The sequence below is a fragment of the Coregonus clupeaformis genome, chromosome 24 (genome assembly GCF_020615455.1).
Source record: "Coregonus clupeaformis isolate EN_2021a chromosome 24, ASM2061545v1, whole genome shotgun sequence".
Classification (NCBI taxonomy): domain Eukaryota; kingdom Metazoa; phylum Chordata; class Actinopteri; order Salmoniformes; family Salmonidae; genus Coregonus; species Coregonus clupeaformis.
Window position 1 is genome coordinate 429,741 of NC_059215.1, and position 19,291 is coordinate 449,031.

The following is a 19,291-nucleotide window of genomic DNA, read 5'->3' on the forward strand; positions in this document are numbered from 1 at the left end:
AACAGCCCCAAAGCATGATGTTTCCACCCCCATGCTTCACAGTAGGTATGGTGTTCTTTGGATGCAACTCAGTATTCTTTGTCCTCCAAACACGACGAGTTGAGTTTTTACCAAAAAGTTATATTTTGGTTTCATCTGACCATATGACATTCTCCCAATCCTCTTCTGGATCATCCAAATGCACTCTAGCAAACTTCAGACGGGCCTGGACATGTACTGGCTTAAGCAGGGGGACACGTCTGGCACTGCAGGATTTGAGTCCCTGGCGGCGTAGTGTGTTACTGATGGTAGGCTTTGTTACTTTGGTCCCAGCTCTCTGCAGGTCATTCACTAGGTCCCCCCGTGTGGTTCTGGGATTTTTGCTCACCACGGGGTGAGATCTTGTGTGGAGCCCCAGATCGAGGGAGATTATCAGTGGTCTTGTATGTCTTCCATTTCCTTATAATTGCTCCCACAGTTGATTTCTTCAAACCAAGCTGCTTACCTATTGCAGATTCAGTCTTCCCAGCCTGGTGCAGGTCTACAATTTTGTTTCTGGTGTCCTTTGACAGCTCTTTGGTCTTGGCCATAGTGGAGTTTGGAGTGTGACTGTTTGAGGTTGTGGACAGGTGTCTTTTATACTGATAACAAGTTCAAACAGGTGCCATTAATACAGGTAACGAGTGGAGGACAGAGGAGCCTCTTAAAGAAGAAGTTACAGGTCTGTGAGAGCCAGAAATCTTGCTTGTTTGTAGGTGACCAAATACTTATTTTCCACCATAATTTGCAAATAAATTCATTTAAAATCCTACAATGTGATTTTCTGGAGAAAAAAAATCTCAATTTGTCTGTCATAGTTGACGTGTACCTATGATGAAAATTACAGGCCTCTCTCATCTTTTTAAGTGGGAGAACTTGCACAATTGGTGGCTGACTAAATACTTTTTTTCCCCACTGTACATAAAGGTCTGTGGTGCCGCCTAGAGAGGTGTCAGATGAGAAAAGAGAAAATAATTATATTTTTGTTAGAAGTAAAATGCTGATATGATGTGCTAACCTGCTGAGCTAAGGCTAACACAAGTCTCAGGCAAGTTAACTCATCACATGTGCATGGCTCTCCAAACCACGTCTGTTACATGAGCAGGCCGAGACTGCATCCAAAATGGCACCCTATTCACTACATAGGGAACAGGGTGCCATTTGGGACGTTTACGTAGGGGGTCCATCCATCATACATCCATGTGCCCTGATAATAGAAGAGCTCCCTGGTGTTAAATATAACCCCGTCCCACTCCCTCAAATTTTAACTCGGGGTCTCGCTATGCACAGTACAATACCTGAATCATGAATTAAAGATAGTTCATGATATAATACATGAAGCAGGAAATTAATCATTTAGATCAGCGTCAGCTTGAAATATGGCCGTGTGGCAGTCCCAGCTTACGTCACAAATGCCACCCTATTCCCTACATAGTGCTAATTTTGGTCAAGAGTAGTGCACTCTATAGGGAATAGAGTGCCATTTGGGATGCATCCACATACAGTGGTGCAGTCTGCCATGACCCCCCATTAGCAAGCTGTTACCACATGCCCCCGCTCATGATAAAATAGCCATGGCAAATGGATTCCCTAATAAGGCCAAGCATATAAGAAAAGAGAACAAATCTGTGGTAAGTGTGTTACCTCTGGAAAGTGCTTTTGTTCTCTCAGAAAATGCACCGAGGTGCATTTCCAAATGCATTGTCCATCGTCGCTCGCTCTGGGAGGCCACTACATCTTTCCCAATCATGTTTTTCCCCCTCCGCCTTTACTGGAAGTTTGTTTGTTTGCCACGCAGGTTGTCAGGACCGTGTGTGTTCCCGTAGATAAGCTTGGCTAGCAGGCGGCGTGCATCACCCAGGGACGGGAGAGCAATACAATGTACAAGCTCAGTGTATGTCTGCGTCCCAAATGGCACCCTATTCCCAATAAAGTGCACTATTGGCCCTGGTCAAAAGTAGTGCACTATATAGGGAATAGGGTGTCATTTGAGACACAGCATATGAATGGGAAACAGTGTTGTCTGTCTGTCTGTCTTTGGCCCTCCTCCTCTCCGCTGCTCCGTCAACCCCCAGCTCAGAAGAGGAATGAGTTACATCGTCTGTCAGGCCGCCGCGTTTATTGAAGCAGATTGTCTGCTGCGTCTGAAGATTGAGTGTTCAGGTGACTTCTGATGAAATGAAAGAGGGAGGGATAGAGGGGAGTTTCAAGGCACAAGAGGTAGGGAGCATTTCCCTCATAAGATAAGAGATGAGAGCACGGCCGTGTTAAGATATCCACACCGGCATACTGCACTTCATAGAATGAAGGAATGCATATTAAAAGGTTCAAATTTGACATCTTTTTTTTAACCCCCTAACCCTTTCAAATAGACTAAAAAGAAGGTCAAAAGAAGGTGAACAGGGTTTTAGGCATGCATTCTAAGTGGTATGCTAGTGTGAACATTGGAACGTAGCCTAGATACCGCATGCATCCATCCAGAAGTAAAGCAACCACTCTGCATTTTAAGAATGTCCTGTCTCCAGAGGCTAGGGGAGCCTAGTTGTGGCATTGCCCTGCTCTACACTTGGAACACTTGGGACTTGGAAATGGGTAGATGGCACACCCCTGACCACAGAGAAAGGAAGGATAACTACTTACTTTGACTACTTATCTATACAGGTTATTCTCATTGATGGCAGAAGCCAACAAAGTCGATTTTAAGATGAAAAATGTCTGGATATTATTGAGGATTATGATGTTTTAACCATGTCTGTTTTTAAACCTCTAGGTACAGGTATTGGCCTAACCCTGATAATGCTGGCCTTCTGAGAATGAGGACAGTGCTGAGATGAACACAGAAACATTGCATCCTCTGAGGCTGGGAATGACGTGTCATGTGAGGACAATCGTCACTGGATTTGTGAGAAAATGGTTTACCAACACCATGACAACACATACAGCAGACCACAGTGCACACAACATCCTCAATTTGTTCTGTCTTTCTGTCTTTCTCTCTCTCAAATCAAATGTATTTATAAAGCCCTTTTTACATCAGCAGATGTCACAAAGTGCTTATACAGAAACCCAGCCTAAAACCCCAAACAGCAAGCAATGCAGATGTACAAGCACAGTGGCTAGGAAAAACTCCCTAGAAAGGCAGGAACCTAGGAAGAAACCTAGAGAGGAAACAGGTTCTGAGGGGTGGCCAGTCCTCTTCTGGCTGTGCCGGGTGGAGATTATAAGAGTACATGGCCTTCGTTCTTCAAGATGTTCAAAAGGTGATAGATGACCAGCAGGGTCAAATAATAATCACAGTGGTTGTAGAGGGTGCAACAGGTCAGCACCTCAGGAGTAAATGTCAGTTGGCTTTTCATAGCCGAGTATTCAGAGGTCGAGACAGTAGGTGCAGTAGAGAGAGGGAGAGGGAGAGAGAGGGTCAAAAACAGCAGGTCCGGGACAAGGTAGCACATCCGGTGAACAGGTAAGGGTTCCATAGCTGCAGGCAGAACAATTGAAACTGGAGCAGCAGCACGACCAGGTGGACTGGGGATGGGGACAGCCAGGAGTCATCAGGCCATGTAGTCCTGAGGCATGGTCTAAGGGCTCAGGTCCTCCGGGAGGGGAGACAGAGAGAGAGAGAGATGGAAGAATTAAAGGGAGCATATGTAAGTTCACACAGGACACCAGATAAGACAGGAGAATTTCACCAGATAGGACAGACTGACCCTAACCCCCTGCCACATAGACTATTGCAGCATAGATACTGGAGGCTGAGACGGGGGGGGGGTCGGGGGACACTGTGGCCCTGTCCGACTAAACCCCCGGACAGGGCCAACCAGGCAGAGAGAGGTGGAGGTGGAGATGGAGGAAGACCAAGAACAACCAGAGTAATCTCTGATGAAATACGGGCGACTGTGGTGGACCATGTGGTCAACCATGGTTTGATCGTAAGAGAGGCTGGGCAGAGAGTGCAGCCCAATCTGTGCCGCTTCATCGTAGCATCCATTAACCAGACGTTCCAAAATGAGAATAAATATGTACTGCAGACATTGGAACTATCTACTACTTTTACTACTTGACAGTACAGCATAAAGCACAGTAAAACTGTAGATTCCAATACATACTCTAAGGGGAAACAAAGTAAATGTTTCATGTATTACTGTATGTATGAAATTTGGAGCTATACTACTTTGTAACATGTTTATCTTGTATACTGTTTTACAGTAGTGTTTACTGTACTGTATGCTATTTTGTTTTTGTAGAACTGAAAGACAACCACCACGCATGGTAGAATGTGTCTATTTACAGAAGAAACAGGAGGCTGACATTGTGCAAATGGTAGTTGAAAATAATGCCATAAGACTGCGAGAAATCCAATAACAGATCATTGAAAACCCAGCCATCTTCCATAACATCAGAATGAGTTTATCAACCATAGCCCGCATCCTTAAGAAACACCATCTCCGGATGAAGCAAATCTACAGAGTCCCATTTGAAAGGAATTCCCAAAGAGTGAAGGATAAACGGTACGAATATGTGCAAGTAAGTAATGTACTAGTATTACACTCTTGAAACATTAGAGACTCATTGATGTTGCCAGTGAACTTTACTATACAGCAATTACAGTATTTACTGTCGTTTCAGAGAATCATGGAGTTGGATGCAAGTCCCATCCCCCAGGAACTCATATTCATACAGTAGATGAGGCTGGATTCAATTTAGCGAAGACGAGGAGTGGAAGGAACACCGTGCCATCATTGAGGTAGCTGGCCGGCGCTGGGGAAATGTCACCATATGCACAGCTATAAGCCACAATTGTGTCCTCCACCGCCATGCTACACTTGGACCATACAACACTGCCCATCTCCTTAATGACAATCATTTTCAGCCAGAGCTGAGAGGGCCAGGGGATCCTGAGCCAGAGCAAATGTATGTTCTAATTTGGGACAACGTGACTTTCCATTGGGCTGCTCAGGTCCGTAACTGGTTCCATGACCATCCCAGGTTTACAATTCTCTATCTCCCACCATAGTCCCCATTTCTCAACCCCATTGAGGAGTTATTTTCAGCATGGCGGTGGAAGGTGTATGATCGAAAACCCCATGAACGTATGGCCCTTCTCCAGGCAATGGAGGATGCCTGTGGTGAGTCCTGTCAGGGGTGAATGCGTTATGCCAGAAGATATTTCCCCCGCTGTCTGACCAAGGAGAATATCGCCTGTGATGTTGATGAAAATCTGTGGCCGGACCAAAACAACAGACATGACTGATTTTGTTTTTGCAATGGAGTATTTTATTTCTTGACTTATGATTTTACTGTATTTTGACAGTTTCTTTATCTATACAATTGATCTAACATACAGTACAGTAGTACAAATAGGCCTATATTACTATATTTAATATATTTACTGTATGTTTGCATTTTTACTGTATGTGTGCTTTGATATGTATTGAGTCATGTTGAAATATAAAACTTACATTTGTGTATTTGTGTTCCTTTTTTGTTTGAGTACACACAAACAATATGAAGTATAACAACAAAATCGTAGTCTTTACACTGAAATAGGTTATGATAGTAGTGTTTTGAATATGTCACATTAGTGTGATCCCAGTTGTCACTAAGTTAGATTCATATGATGTGTGTGTGTGTGTGTGTCTCATTTGTATGCAGAGTTTCATTTTGAGCAGGGAGTACATGATTTTGATTGCTGTGTTTCATTTTGCAAGATTTCTGTGGGGTTTGGGGAAATTGGCTAACTGTTTTGTGTTTAGAGTACCCGAGATGTAGTTTCAGCAAACGTGTGTTAACAATTGGGAAAAACTGTAAATACATTAAATACAATACATGCCCCTCTACCTCTCATTTGCCATTGCCCTCGTCCTCTTACTTGGTCTATTCTTGCAAACAGCAACTCAGAGGTGACCTCTTTTATGCATGAATAAGGACTGATTGAACAATTGTGCAAAGAAGATTTGCACACGTGCAGAAGAGGTTCACAATCATGGGAGTCATTTGTATCAGCTGTGACCAAATGTTTTAATTTTGTTTGACATGATTTACTCAACTGATTTTGTGTCTTTTGTTGAGAGTTGTATTTACTGTTTAGCAAAAATGTACTTAGCATTTGCATAGTGAAAGCAATGAGAAATGACTTACTGTTTTGCAAAAAAGTATATTGTTGTGCTCATTAAGTTATGATGGAGCTCAAGTGGACCCCAGTTTCATTAAAGGTGTCTTAGCAATCGAGAAAAACTGTAATACATTCCTACCTATTTCCTGATAATATAGCTTCCTGTGTACCAGTGGTTATGTTTCACACATCATCAGACAAAACATGAAATCAGTACAGTAGAATCAACAACATAATAGTTTTACAATGGAAATGGATTATTTTGCACATTTTAAATTTTTTTATTAGAATATTTTAATAAAATCTTGATTTATTAGCTTCCTATGTACCAGTAGTTATGTTTCCCACATCATCAGTCACAACATGAGGTCATTACAGTAGACTGATAAGTGTAAACTCACTACTCAGGAGTTAGATAAAAAATGCAAAGGAGAAGCTGGAGCTACAACTATCTACTTTTTTTATACCTCCCTAGGGGTTACATCTTCACACAGAGAGAGACAGACACACAGACGACACAGAGACAGACACAAGGCAAAGGCGACGCTATCACTAGAACCTAAGACTTAACGTGAAGTACAATTACAGTACATAGTTCAAGAAAGCATCAGGCATGGTTGCAGATGTCTGAGGCCATCTATGCCAAGCCAGATAGGACCAAGAAGGTCAAGTTTGACAGAGGTGAGATGGTGGAGAGGATTGTGGATATCTATGTCAGTGCAGACACCCTGAGAGACCATGAAACCAGCACCAGGTCAAAAGATGTAGAAGACACTTCTTCAACTAATGGACCGGGAGACCAGCACTCAGGTAACACACACACACACACACACACAATACACACAAATACTATACACACATATTTTATCTGTTCATAGAGCCTGAAAGCACAGGGAAGAGACCCTTCCTAGCTGTTGCAGTGTGTCTGGGGCTGCTGTGTGTTCTCCTACTGGCTGGGATCATAGGCCTGTCTTTCCACTGTAACTCATCTGCAGAAATAGGCCAACTACAGACCATCTACAACAACCTGACTAAAGAGAGAAACCAGCTACAGAGGGAGAAAGATGATCTTATGGGAAAGTTCTCTAATCCGAGTGAGTTTACCTAATACATGATCATAACATCAATTGCACGTTTAATACGCACAGGGCCGAAACTACATGAGGACACTGAGGTGCGGACCTCAGTAATTGTTTCTAATTAGAAAAATACATGTTATTTATATATATATATATATATATATATATATATATATATATATATATATATATATATATACACTACCGTTCAAAAGTTTGGGGTCACTTAGAAATGTCCTTGTTTTCCATGAAAACATACATGAAATTAGTTTGAATAGGAAATATAGCAAAATGAATAGGAAATGTAGTCGTTGACAAGGTTAGAAATAATACTTTTTAATTGAAATAATAACTGTGTCCTTCAAATTTTGCTTTCGTCAAATAATCTTCAATTTGCAGCAATTACAGCCTTGCAGACCTTTGGCATTCTAGTTGCCAATTTGTTGAGGTAATCTGAAAAGATTTCACCCCATGCTTCCTGAAGCACCTCCCACAAGTTGGATTGGCTTGATGGGCACTTCTTACGTACCATAGAGTCAAGCTGCTCCCACAACAGCTCAATAGGGTTGAGATCCAGTGACTGTGCTGGCCACTCCATTATAGACAGAATACCAGCTGACTGCTTCTTCCCTAAAAAGTTATTGCATAGTTTGGAGCTGTGCTTTGGGTCATTGTCCTGTTGTAGGAGGAAATTGGCTCCAATCAAGCGCCATCCACAGGGTATGGCATGGCATTGCAAAATGGAGTGATAGCATTCCTTCTTCAAGATCCCCTTTACCCTGTACAAATCTCCCACCTTACCACCACCAAAGCACCCCCAGACCATCACATTGCCTCCACAATGCTTGACAGATGGCATCAAGCACTCCTCCAGCATCTTTTCATTTGGTCTGCGTCTCACAAATGTTCTTCTTGTGATCCGAACACCTCTAACTTCGATTCGGCTGTCCATAACACTTATTTCCAATCTTCCTCTGTCCAGTGTCTTTTCTTTTTATTGGCCAGTCTGAGATATGGCTTTTTTCTTTGCAACTCTGCCTAGAAGGTCAGCATCCCGGAGTCGCCTCTTCACTGTTGACGTTGAGACTGGTGTTTTGCAGGTACGATTTAATGAAGCTGCCAGTTGAGGACCTGTGAGGCGTCTGTTTCTCAAACTAGACACTTTAATGTATGTGTCCTCTTGCTCAGTTGTGCACCGGGGCCTCCCACTCCTCTTTCTTTTCTGGTTAGAGACAGTTTGCGCTGTTCTGTGAAGGGAGAAGTACACAGTGTTGTACGAGATCTTCAGTTTCTTGGCAATTTCTCACATGGAATAGCCTTCATTTCTCAGAACAAGAATAGACTGACGAGTTTCAGAAGAAAGTTATTTGTTTCTGGCCATTTTGAGCCTGTAATCGAACCCACAATTGCTGATGCTGAAGATACTCAACTAGTCTCAAGAAGGCCAGTTTTATTGCTTCTTTAATCAGCACATCAGTTTTCAGCTGTGCTAACATAATTGCAAAAGGGTTTTCTAATGATCAATTAGCCTTTTAAAATGATAAACTTGAATTAGCAAACACAACGTGCCATTGGAACACAGGACTGATGGTTGCTGATAATGGGCCACTGTATGCCTATGTAGATATTCCATTAAAAAAATCAGTCGTTTCCAGCTACAACAGCCATTTACAACATTAACAATGTCTACACTGTATTTCTGATCAATTTGATGATATTTAATGGACAAAAAAATTGCTTTTCTTTCTAAAACAAGGACATTGCTAAGTGACCCTAAACTTCTGAACGGTAGTGTACATACAGTTGAAGTTTACATACACTTAGGTTGGAGTCATTAAAACTCGTTTTTCAACCACTCCACAAATTTCTTGTTAACAAACTATAGTTTTGGCAAGTCGGTTAGGACATCTACTCTGTGCATGACACCAGTAATTTTTCCAACAATTGTTTACAGACAGATTATTTCACTTATAATTCACTGTATCACAATTCCAGTGGGTCAGAAGTTTACATACACTAAGTTGACTGTGCCTTTAAACAGCTTGGGAAATTCCAGAAAATGATGTCATGGCTTTAGAAGCTTCTGATAGGCTAATTGACATCATTTGAGTCAATTGGAGGTTTTTTTTATTTAATTTTTTATTTCACCTTTATTTAACCAGGTAAACCAGTTGAGAACAAGTTCTCATTTACAACTGCGACCTGGCCAAGATAAAGCAAAGCAGTGCGATAAAAACAACAACACAGAGTTACATATGGGGTAAAACAAAACAAAGTCAAAAATACAACAGAAATACATATAATATACAGTGTGTGCAAATTTAGCAAGTTATGGAGGTAAGGCAATAAAATAGGCTATAGTGCAAAATAATTACAATTAGTATTAACACTGGAATGATAGATGTGCAAGAGATGATGTGCAAATAGAGATACTGGGGTACAAATGAGCAAAATAAATAACAATATAGGGATGAGGTAGTTGGGCGGGCTAATTTCAGATGGGCTGTGTACAGGTGCAGTGATCGGTAAGGTGCTCTGACAACTGATGCTTAAAGTTAGTGAGGGAGATAAGTGTCTCCAGCTTCAGAGATTTTTGCAATTTGTTCCAGTCATTGGCAGCAGAGAACTGGAAGGAATTGCGGCCAAAGGAGGTGTTGGCTTTGGGGATGACCAGTGAGATATACCCGCTGGAGCGCAGACTACGGGTGGGTGTTGCTATGGTGACCAATGAGCTAAGATAAGGCGGGGATTTGCCTAGCAGTGATTTATAGATGGCCTGGAGCCAGTGGGTTTGGCGACGAATATGTAGTGAGGACCAGCCAACAAGAGCGTACAGGTCACAGTGGTGGGTATTATATGGGGCTTTGGAGACAAAACGGATGGCACTGTGATAGACTGTACCTGTGGATGTATTTCAAGGCCTACCTTCAAACTCAGTGCATGACATCATGGGAAAATCAAAAGAAATCAGCCAAGACCTCAGGAAAATTATTGTAGACCTCCACAAGTCTGGTTCATCCTTGGGAGCAATTTCCAAATGCCTGAAGGTACCACGTTCATCTGTACAAACAATAGTACGCAAGTATAAACACCATGGGACCACGCAGCCGTCATACCGCTCAGGAAGGAGACGCATTCTGTCTCCTAGAGATGAACGTACTTTGGTGCGAAAGTGCAAATCAATCCCAGAACAACAGCAAAGGACCTTGTGAAGATGCCGGAGGAAACAGGTACAAAAGTATCTATATCCACAGTAAAACGAGTCCTATATCGACATAACCTGAAAGGCCGCTCAGCAAGGAAGAAGCCACTGCTCCAAAACCGCGATAAAATGGCCAGACTACGGTTTGCAACTGCACATGGGGACAAAGATAGTACTTTTTGGAGAAATGTCCTCTGGTCTGATTAAACAAAAATAGAACTGTTTGGCCATAATGACCATCGTTATGTTTGGAGGAAAAAGGGGAATGCTTGCAAGCCCAAGCACACCATCCCAACTGTGAAGCACGGGGGTGGCAGCATCGTGCTGTGTGGGTGCTTTGCTGCAGGAAGGACTGGTGCACTTCACAAAATAGATGGCATCATGAGGAAGGAAGATTATGTGGATATATTGAAGCAACATCTCAAGACATCAGTCAGGAAGTTAAAGCTTGGTCGCAAATCGGTCTTCCAAATGGACAATGACCCCAAGCATACTTCCAAAGTTGTGGCAAAATGGCTTAAGGACAACAAAGTCAAGGTATTGGAGTGGCCATCACAAAGCCCTGACCTCAATCCTATAGAAAGTTTGTGGGCAGAACTAAAAAAGCGTGTGCGAGCAAGGAGGCCTACAAACCTAACTCAGTTACACCAGCTCTGTCAGGAGGAATGGGCCAAAATTCACCCAACTTATTGTGGGAAGCTTGTGGAAGGCTACCCGAAACGTTTGACCCAAGTTAAAGAATTGAAAGGCAATGCTACCAAATGCTAATTGAGTGTATGTAAACTTCTGACCCACTCGGAATGTGATTAAATAAATAAAAGTTGAAATAAATCCTTCTCTCTACTATTATTCTGACATTTCACATTCTTAAAATAAAGTGGTGATCCTAACTGACGTAAGACAGGGAATTTTTACTAGGATTAAATGTCAGAAATTGTGAAAAACTGAGTTTAAATGTATTTGGCTAAGGTGTATGTAAACTTCCGACTTCAACTGTATACAGTACCAGTCAAAAGTTTTGACACACCTACTCATTCCAGGGTTTTTCTTTATTTTTTTATTTTTTTATAATATGTTTATTATTTTCCAATAAAAATAAAGTAAAAGAGACAGCAATACAAACAATGACATTCATTGTACTGTTGGATGGGATGGCCAGTTTAGAGGACAAAACAAAAGTTAACTCACACATACACAAAATAAAACAAAATCATATTAGGTGGTACGTGTATAAGAAGACAGCATATAGTCATTACAAGCAGTGTAGTTCAGCCAAAAATAAATATTGAGTGGAGTACAGCACAGAGTAGCAGCAGATCGTCAGCCCAGTTATGAAGCGGGACTAGACCATTTATCCAGTATCGGCTGCCATATTTTGTAAAACAATGGACTTCTATTGGAGGTGTTGTATCGAATCTTTTCCATATGGATTACATTCCCTAAATCCCGTAACCACATTTCAAAGGTAGGTACAGTCTCCAATTTCCAAAATTGCAATATGAGCCTTTTGGCTAATAGAGTACAAAGAGAGACAGCTTTCCCCTCCTGGTTATTCCCATCAACTGTACCAAACAGAGCGATCAATGGGTCTGGGGCTAGAACTCTATCAAAGGCCTTAGATAAGTAATCAAAAATGAGAGCCCAGTAAGCCTGTAATTTAGGGCATGTCCAGAATAAGTGGGACAACGTCCCCTCCTCCTGCTTGCACCTCTCACACAGTGGTGAGGTGTCCGGGAATATTTTATGCAGTTTTACTTTTGAGTAGTGTAACCTGTGTATCACCTTAAACTGTACAAGGTTGTGTCTGGCATTCACTGAACTGTGGTTTATATTCCTGAGAGCTTCTATCCAGTCCTCATTTGAGATTTCTGAACCAAGTTCTTGTTCCCAAGCCCTTTTAATGGTGTCTGTGGATACCTCTATGTGGGCCTGTAGCACATCATACAGTCTGGAGACCGACCCTTTTGAATGGGGTTTGACAAGGATCAAGCTATCTAATGTAGGACTATTTGGCTTCATGCCATACTGTGGGATGTGTGTCCTTAAGAAATTCCTGATTTGGAGGTATCTGAAAAAATGTGTTGTTGGCATGTTGAACTTTGCCTGTAGTTGTTGAAATGAAGCTAACTGACCATCTATGTATAGATTACCAATTGTTGTGAGCCCCTTCTCCCTCCACTGTGAAAACACCACATCATCCATTGCAGGGTGGAAAGCATGATTCCGGCTAATCGGGCTGTCTATGTACACAGTGGGTATGTTAAGAAAATCCCTAATCTGTTTCCAGATCCTAAGAGTATGACAAATGACTGGATTGGAGTCATAAGTGGCTTTTTTCACATATGATGGGCTATTAACAAGTGCAGGGAGTGAGGAACGTTGACAGGAGGCCTGCTCAATCAAAAGCCATGAAGGCATATCCTTCCGTCTCATCTCAGGTAAACTTTCCCTCCAGAAAGACACAATGTTCAGATTAGCAGCCCAATAATACAGTTTGAAGTGAGGAAGGCCAAAGCCCCCTCTATCTTGTACTTGCATAAATGCTTCTTTGCAATTCTGGCTGCCTTGTTATCCCATAAAAATGGAGTTACTATTGAATCCAGTTTCTTAAAATAGCTTTGTGGTATGAAATTGGGTAGACATTGGAAGAGGTAAAGAAACCTGGGTAGGACAACCATTTTAATAGCGTTTATACGACCAACCAAGGAAATAGGCAGAGTTTTCCAGAAATCTATATTTTGTTTAAGCTGATATATTTTCATGTCCCAATTCACTTTCAATAGCTGGTCAAGGTCTCTTGTCACTACAATGCCAAGGCTTGTGAACTTGTCTCTCACTGTTCTAAGCGGGGTAGATTGCAGAAATTGCATATCCACAGGCCGTGATATTGGCATCATCTCACTTTTTTGCCAGTTTATCTTGTAGCCAGAGAAGGAGCCGAATGTGTTTATCAAGTTAAGTAATGGTGGAATAGACGTTTTAGGCTTGGACAAAAACAAAAGAACATCGTCTGCATATAGGGAAATTTTGTGCTGTGTGTCTTTTATTTTAACAGAAGCTATATCGGCACATGCCCGAATGCGCGTAGCAAGGGGTTCCATGGCTATAGCGAAGAGAGCAGGCGAAATAGGGCACCCCTGTCGGCACCCCTTGAACAGGCGGAATGACTGCGACATTTCCTGATTGGTCACCACGGACGCCATTGGGTGTGCATAAATAATTCTTATCCAATTAATAAATTCCTTTCCAAATCCGAAATGCTCCAGAACCGACATCATATACTTCCACTCAATCTGATCAAACGCCTTCTCTGCATCAAGAGCTATTACCACTGCCTCAACTTTATGATCATGATACATTACGTTGAAAAGGCGTCTCAAATTGTAGTATATATGTCGGCCCGGGATAAAACCTGTCTGGTCAGGGTGTATGATGTCGGAAATATATTTTTTCAATCGGTTTGCCAATATCTTTGTCAACACCTTGTTTTCTATGGGGAGTAACGACACGGGGCGATACGACGACATCTCCATGGAATCTCTATCTTTTTTCAAGATCAGGGCAATTGTAGCCTCATACAGTGTTTGCGGGAGTTTGGTATTTTCTTTGGATTGTTGAAACATTCGCAGCATAAGTGGAGATAGACTAGCGCAGTACTTCTTATAGAATTCTATTACATATCCATCGGGCCCAGGGGCCTTGCTGTTTGGAAATTGTGCTATCGCTGTGTTAATTTCATCTAAGGTTATCCCTGCATCGAGTGCGGCAGCTGCCCCCTGTCTAGTTTAGGAAGTTCACAATCAGCGAGAAAGCGTTCCATAGTTTGTGGATCAGTAGCATCGCATTTTGATTGGTATAGCTCTGAGTAAAACTGTGCAAAGCATTTATTAATGTCCTGCGGATCTGTTACTATTTTACCCTTCTTGTCTTTTATTTTGTGAATAGCTCTAGATGCTTGTACATGCCTTAGCTGTCTTGCTAATAATTTATGTGGTTTGTCCCCCAGTTCAAAATAACTTTGTTGCGTTCTAGCAAGTAAAGAGCCCACCCGTTTCGAAAGGATGGTATTGTATTCATACTTTAACTTTGTGATCTTCTCAAGGACTGTATACGAGGAATTTGTCCTAAAAACGTTCTCCTGTTCCCCTAACTCTCTTTCAATTTCTCTCAGCCTAGTATTGGCACGTTTCTTCCTCTCTGATGTATAAGAAATAATGTAACCTCTAATCACAGCCTTTAGAGATTCCCAAAGGGTGGAGTCGTCAACATCCCCCGTGTCGTTAGTACTGAGGAAAAAGGCAATCTGCTCCTCCAAATACTGACAAAAAGCCTCATCTTTCAACAGGTATGCGTCTAAGCGCCACGGTCGCCGACCTGTCGACATATTGTCGAGTTTCAGCACCATGGACAGAGGAGAGTGGTCCGTAATTAGAATGGGGTGATAGGTAACCGACTCAGCTGCTGAGATTAGTTTGGAGTCCAACAAAAAATAGTCAATTCTGGAATATGATTTATGAACTGATGAGAAGAAAGAATAATCCCTGTCTGTTGGGTGCGTCAGTCTCCAAATATCGACAATGTTAAGGTTTGTCATCAATGTATTTAGACAGACACTGGCATTTGATTGTTGAAGTGACCTTGATAGCTGTTTATCTAAAAGAGGGTCTAACGTACAGTTAAAGTCACCTCCAACAATAACACTTGTATCCGAGATATTTGGTATGGCCTTAAATACCCTTTGAAAAAATAATGGATCATCGAAGTTGGGTCCATATAAATTGACCAAGGTTATTGGTTTTGAATTCAGTGTACCAGCCACAATAATATACCGACCATTAGGATCTGAAATCGAGGTTGAGTAAACAAAAGGAATGTTTTTCCTTATCAGGATTGCTACCCCTCTCGCTTTTGCATCAAAGTTAGACTGGTATATCTGACCGATCCAGCCGACTCGTAGCTTGGCCTGCGCGGAGCGTTTAATATGAGTTTCTTGAAGAAGCACTATGTCAGCACCCAGTGATTTAAGATGAGAAAAAACCTTAGCTCGTTTCACGACATGCCCTAATCCATTACAGTTCCAGCTGACTATCTTTATTCCACCTGGTCTACTCTGTGCTCGGTCACTATGTGGCATTTCTTATTTTAAAGCAAATTGCTGCTGTCATACAAAACCCAGAAGAAAAACGTCCCGCCGTGCGGGAGCTTGTCATGCCACCTGTACTAATAAACGTGAACATAAAACACAGACCCCAACCCCCCTCCCGTCCCTTTACTGAGTGACTTCCCCAAACGAAGCACTCCTTGGCTAACACACAAACGTTAGGGTGTCTAGACATAAAGCTTGAACTAACTCGTCGTCTATAGATGCTCCGCATATAAACTAATATTAAATAACACTTAACTTAACTCTCATGTTAGGGGGTGAGTGGCGCTAAAACATGACATGCCAAACAATGCTATATTAGCCACAACATCTCACCTATCCTATAAGTCCCAATTTCTGATCTTCTGATCGAAAAGACATAGGCCGGAAATTCAATTCACACACATTCCTGGCCTGTATTTGGCCATTTAGCCTGCTGGCACAGCCGTTCTGTATCCTCAGCCGGGGAGCTTGCTTGTCAAGAACAGATCTGCCTCTTTTGCGTTGTCAAACGTACGTGTTGATCCCTCGACTGTCACCTTAAACCGGGCTGGGAAGAGGAATCCATATCGGATGTTGGCCGCCCTGCATTTGTTGCGTACCTCATCATACTCTTTCCGTTGGTTCCTCACCTCCAAGGTAAGATCTGGGTAGAAAGACACCCTGGCTCCGTTGTAGTTAAGGGGGAACTTTTGACTAGCCAGCTTGAGGATGAGATCCCTGGTGTGGGGATAGTGCAGCCTTACAATGAATGGCCTTGGTGGCCCGCCCTTGGCCGGCTTCGTTGCCTGTGCTCTGTGTGCGCGGTCGATCAGGATGGCCGTTTTGAAGTGTTCACTCCCCAGCAATGCCGGTATCAGCTCCGAGACAAATTCAGTGGGTTTCCCTTTCTCCGTGTCCTCCTGGATCCCACATATTCGGATGTTCTGGCGTCTTGAATGCGACTCGAGCATTTCCATTCGGGCCTTCAGGGTTTTGTTGTCATTTTTGAACGTTGCGCACTGTTTCTCTATGTCCTGTAGCCTGGCCTCGTGATCGATTGTCGTCTGCTCAACCTCGTGCACCCTTCCCTTAGTTGCCTTCACAGTTTCGGCCAAAGTCCCAATACTCTTTGAGATATCAGCCAACCTTGTGTCCACCTTCTTGCTTAGTGCGTTTATGGCAGCCAGTATGTCACTTTGAGTAGGATCTGTGGGGAACTCTTGGAAGCTAGCCTCTTCAGCTAGCTCCTCGTGGGTCGGCGACGTTGAAATTGGTTCGTTGTCTATCTCATTCCAATTATCTTGTTTAGCGCCCCCTTTTTTGTTGCCTTTTCCCTTTGTCATATTTGTTTGAAGTTATAGGTTGTGAGAGGTTAAGATAAATATTAATTTGTTTCAAAATTGAGCGGAGCTCTAGCAATGCACGTCTACTCCATAGCACGCCCTCTAGCGCCCCCCCGCCTTGAACCGGTTTTTCTTTATTTTTACTATTTTCTACATTGAAGAGTAATAGTGAAGACGTCAAAACTATGAAATAACACATATGGAATCATGTAGTAACCAAAAAAGTGTTAAACAAATCAAAATATATTTTATATTTGAGATTCTTCAAAGTAGCCACCCTTTGCCTTGATGACAGCTTTGCACACTCTTGGCATTCTCTCAACCAGCTTCATGAGGATGGACTTCATGGAATGCACTTCAATTAACAGGTGTGCCTTAAAAGTTAATTTGTGGAAATTTTATTTCCCTCTTAATGCATTTTAGCCAATCAGTTGTGTTGTGACAAGGTGTGTGTGTGTGTGTGTGTGTGTGTGGTGGGGGAGGGTGGGGGGGGGTGTATACAGGTATACAGAGATAGCCCTGTTTGGTAAAAGACCAAGTCCATATTATGGCAAGAGCAGCTCAAATAAGCAAAGAGAAACGACAGTCCATTATTACTTTAAGACATGAAAGTCAGTCAATACGAAACGTTTCAAGAACTTTGAAAGTTTATTCAAGTGCAGTCGCAAAAACCATCAAGCGCTATGATGCAACTGGCTCTCATGAGGCTGCCACAGGAAAGGTAGACCCAGAGTTACCTCTGCTGCAGAGGATAAGTTTATTAGAGTTACCAGCCTCAGAAATTGGCAATTAACTGCACCTCAGATTGCACGTCACAGAGTTCAAGTAACAGACACATTTCAACATCAACTGTTCAGAGGAGACTGCGTGAATCAGGTCTTCATGGTCGAATTGCTGCAAAGAAACCACTACTAAAGGACACCAATAAGAAGAAGAGACTTGCTTGGGCCAAGAAACACGAGCAATGGACATTAGACCGGTGGAAATCTGTCCTTTGGTCTGATGAGTCCTAATTTGAGATTTTTGTATCCAACCGCCGTGTCTTTGTGAAACACAGAATAGGTGAACGGATGATCTCCGCATGTGTGGTTCACACCGTGAAACATGGAGGAGGAGGAATGATGGTGTGGGGGTGCTTTGCTGGTGACACTGTCAGTGATTGATTTAGAATTCAAGGCACACTTAACCAGCATGGATACCACAGCATTCTGCAGCGATACGCCATCCCATCTGGTTTGCGCTAAGTGGGACTGTAATTTATTTTTCAACAGGACAATGACCGAAAACACACCTCCAGGCTGTGTAAGGGCTATTTGACCAAGAAAGAGAGTGATGGAGTGCTGCATCAGATGACCTGGCCTCCACAATAACCCGACTTCAACCAAATTGAAATGTTTTGGGATGAATTGGACCACAGAGTGAAGGAAAGCAGCCAACAAGTGCTCAGCATATATGGGAACTCCTTCAAGACTGTTGGGAAAACATTCTAGGTGACTACCTCATGAAGCTGGTTGAGAGAATGCAAAGCTGTCATCAAGGCAAAGGGTGGCTACTTTGAAGAATCTGCAGTGATTTTGGGGGGGTTTGTATCATTTCATTTACACAACATGCCTACCACTTTGAAGATGCAAAATATTTTCTAACAAACAAGAAATAAGACCCAAAAAAAAGAAACCTTGTGCGTGCATAACTATTCACCCCCCCAAAGTCAATACTTTGTAGAGCCACCTTTTGCAGCAATTACAGCTGCAAGTCTTTTTGGTTATGTCTCTATAAGCTTGGCACATCTAGCCACAGGGATTTTTGCCCATTCTTCAAGGCAAAACTGCTCCAGCTCCTTCAAGTTGGATGGGTTCCGCTGGTGTACAGCAATCTTTAAGTCATACCACATATTCTCAATTGGATTGAGGTCTGGGCTTTGACTAGGCCATTCCAAGACATTTAAATGTTTCCCCTTAAACCACTCGAGTGTTGCTTTAGCAGTATGCTTAGGGTCATTGTCCTGCTGGAAGGTGAACCTCAGTCCCAGTCTCAAATCTCTGGAAGACTGAAACAGGTTTCCCTCAAGAATTTCCCTGTATTTAGCGCCATCCATCATTGCTTCAATTCTGACCAGTTTCCCAATCCCTGCCGATGAAAAACATCCCCACAGCATGATGCTGCCACCAACATGGGGATGGTGTTCTCGGGGTGATGAGAGGTGTTGGGTTTGCCCTTGACATACCGTTTTCCTTAATGGCCAAAAAGCTCAATTTTTGTCTCATCTGACCAGAGTACCATCTTCCATATGTTTGGGGAGTCTCCCACATGCCTTTTGGCGAACACCAAACGTGTTTGCTTATTTTTTTCTTTAAGCAATGGCTTTTTTCTGGCCACTCTTACGTAAAACCCAGCTCTGTGGAGTGTACGGCT

General features: G+C 42.5%; 1 long non-coding RNA gene across 4 annotated transcripts in view; it reads left to right on the top strand.

The window, feature by feature from the left end:
* The window catches only part of LOC121563036, a 32,142-nt gene extending 25,754 nt beyond the window's left edge, over nt 1-6,388 (top strand). For 2 of the 4 annotated variants that reach the window (XR_005999738.2, XR_006657334.1), the window contains exons 3-5: nt 2,789-2,896; nt 4,263-4,542; nt 4,645-6,388. This is a non-coding gene — a long non-coding RNA (uncharacterized LOC121563036). Of the gene's footprint in view, nt 1-2,788; nt 2,921-4,262; nt 4,543-4,644 lie in introns of all 4 variants that reach the window. The other 2 variants (XR_006657333.1, XR_006657335.1) reach the window with 2 other exon arrangements.
* The last annotated feature ends 12,903 nt before the right edge of the window (nt 6,389-19,291 follow it).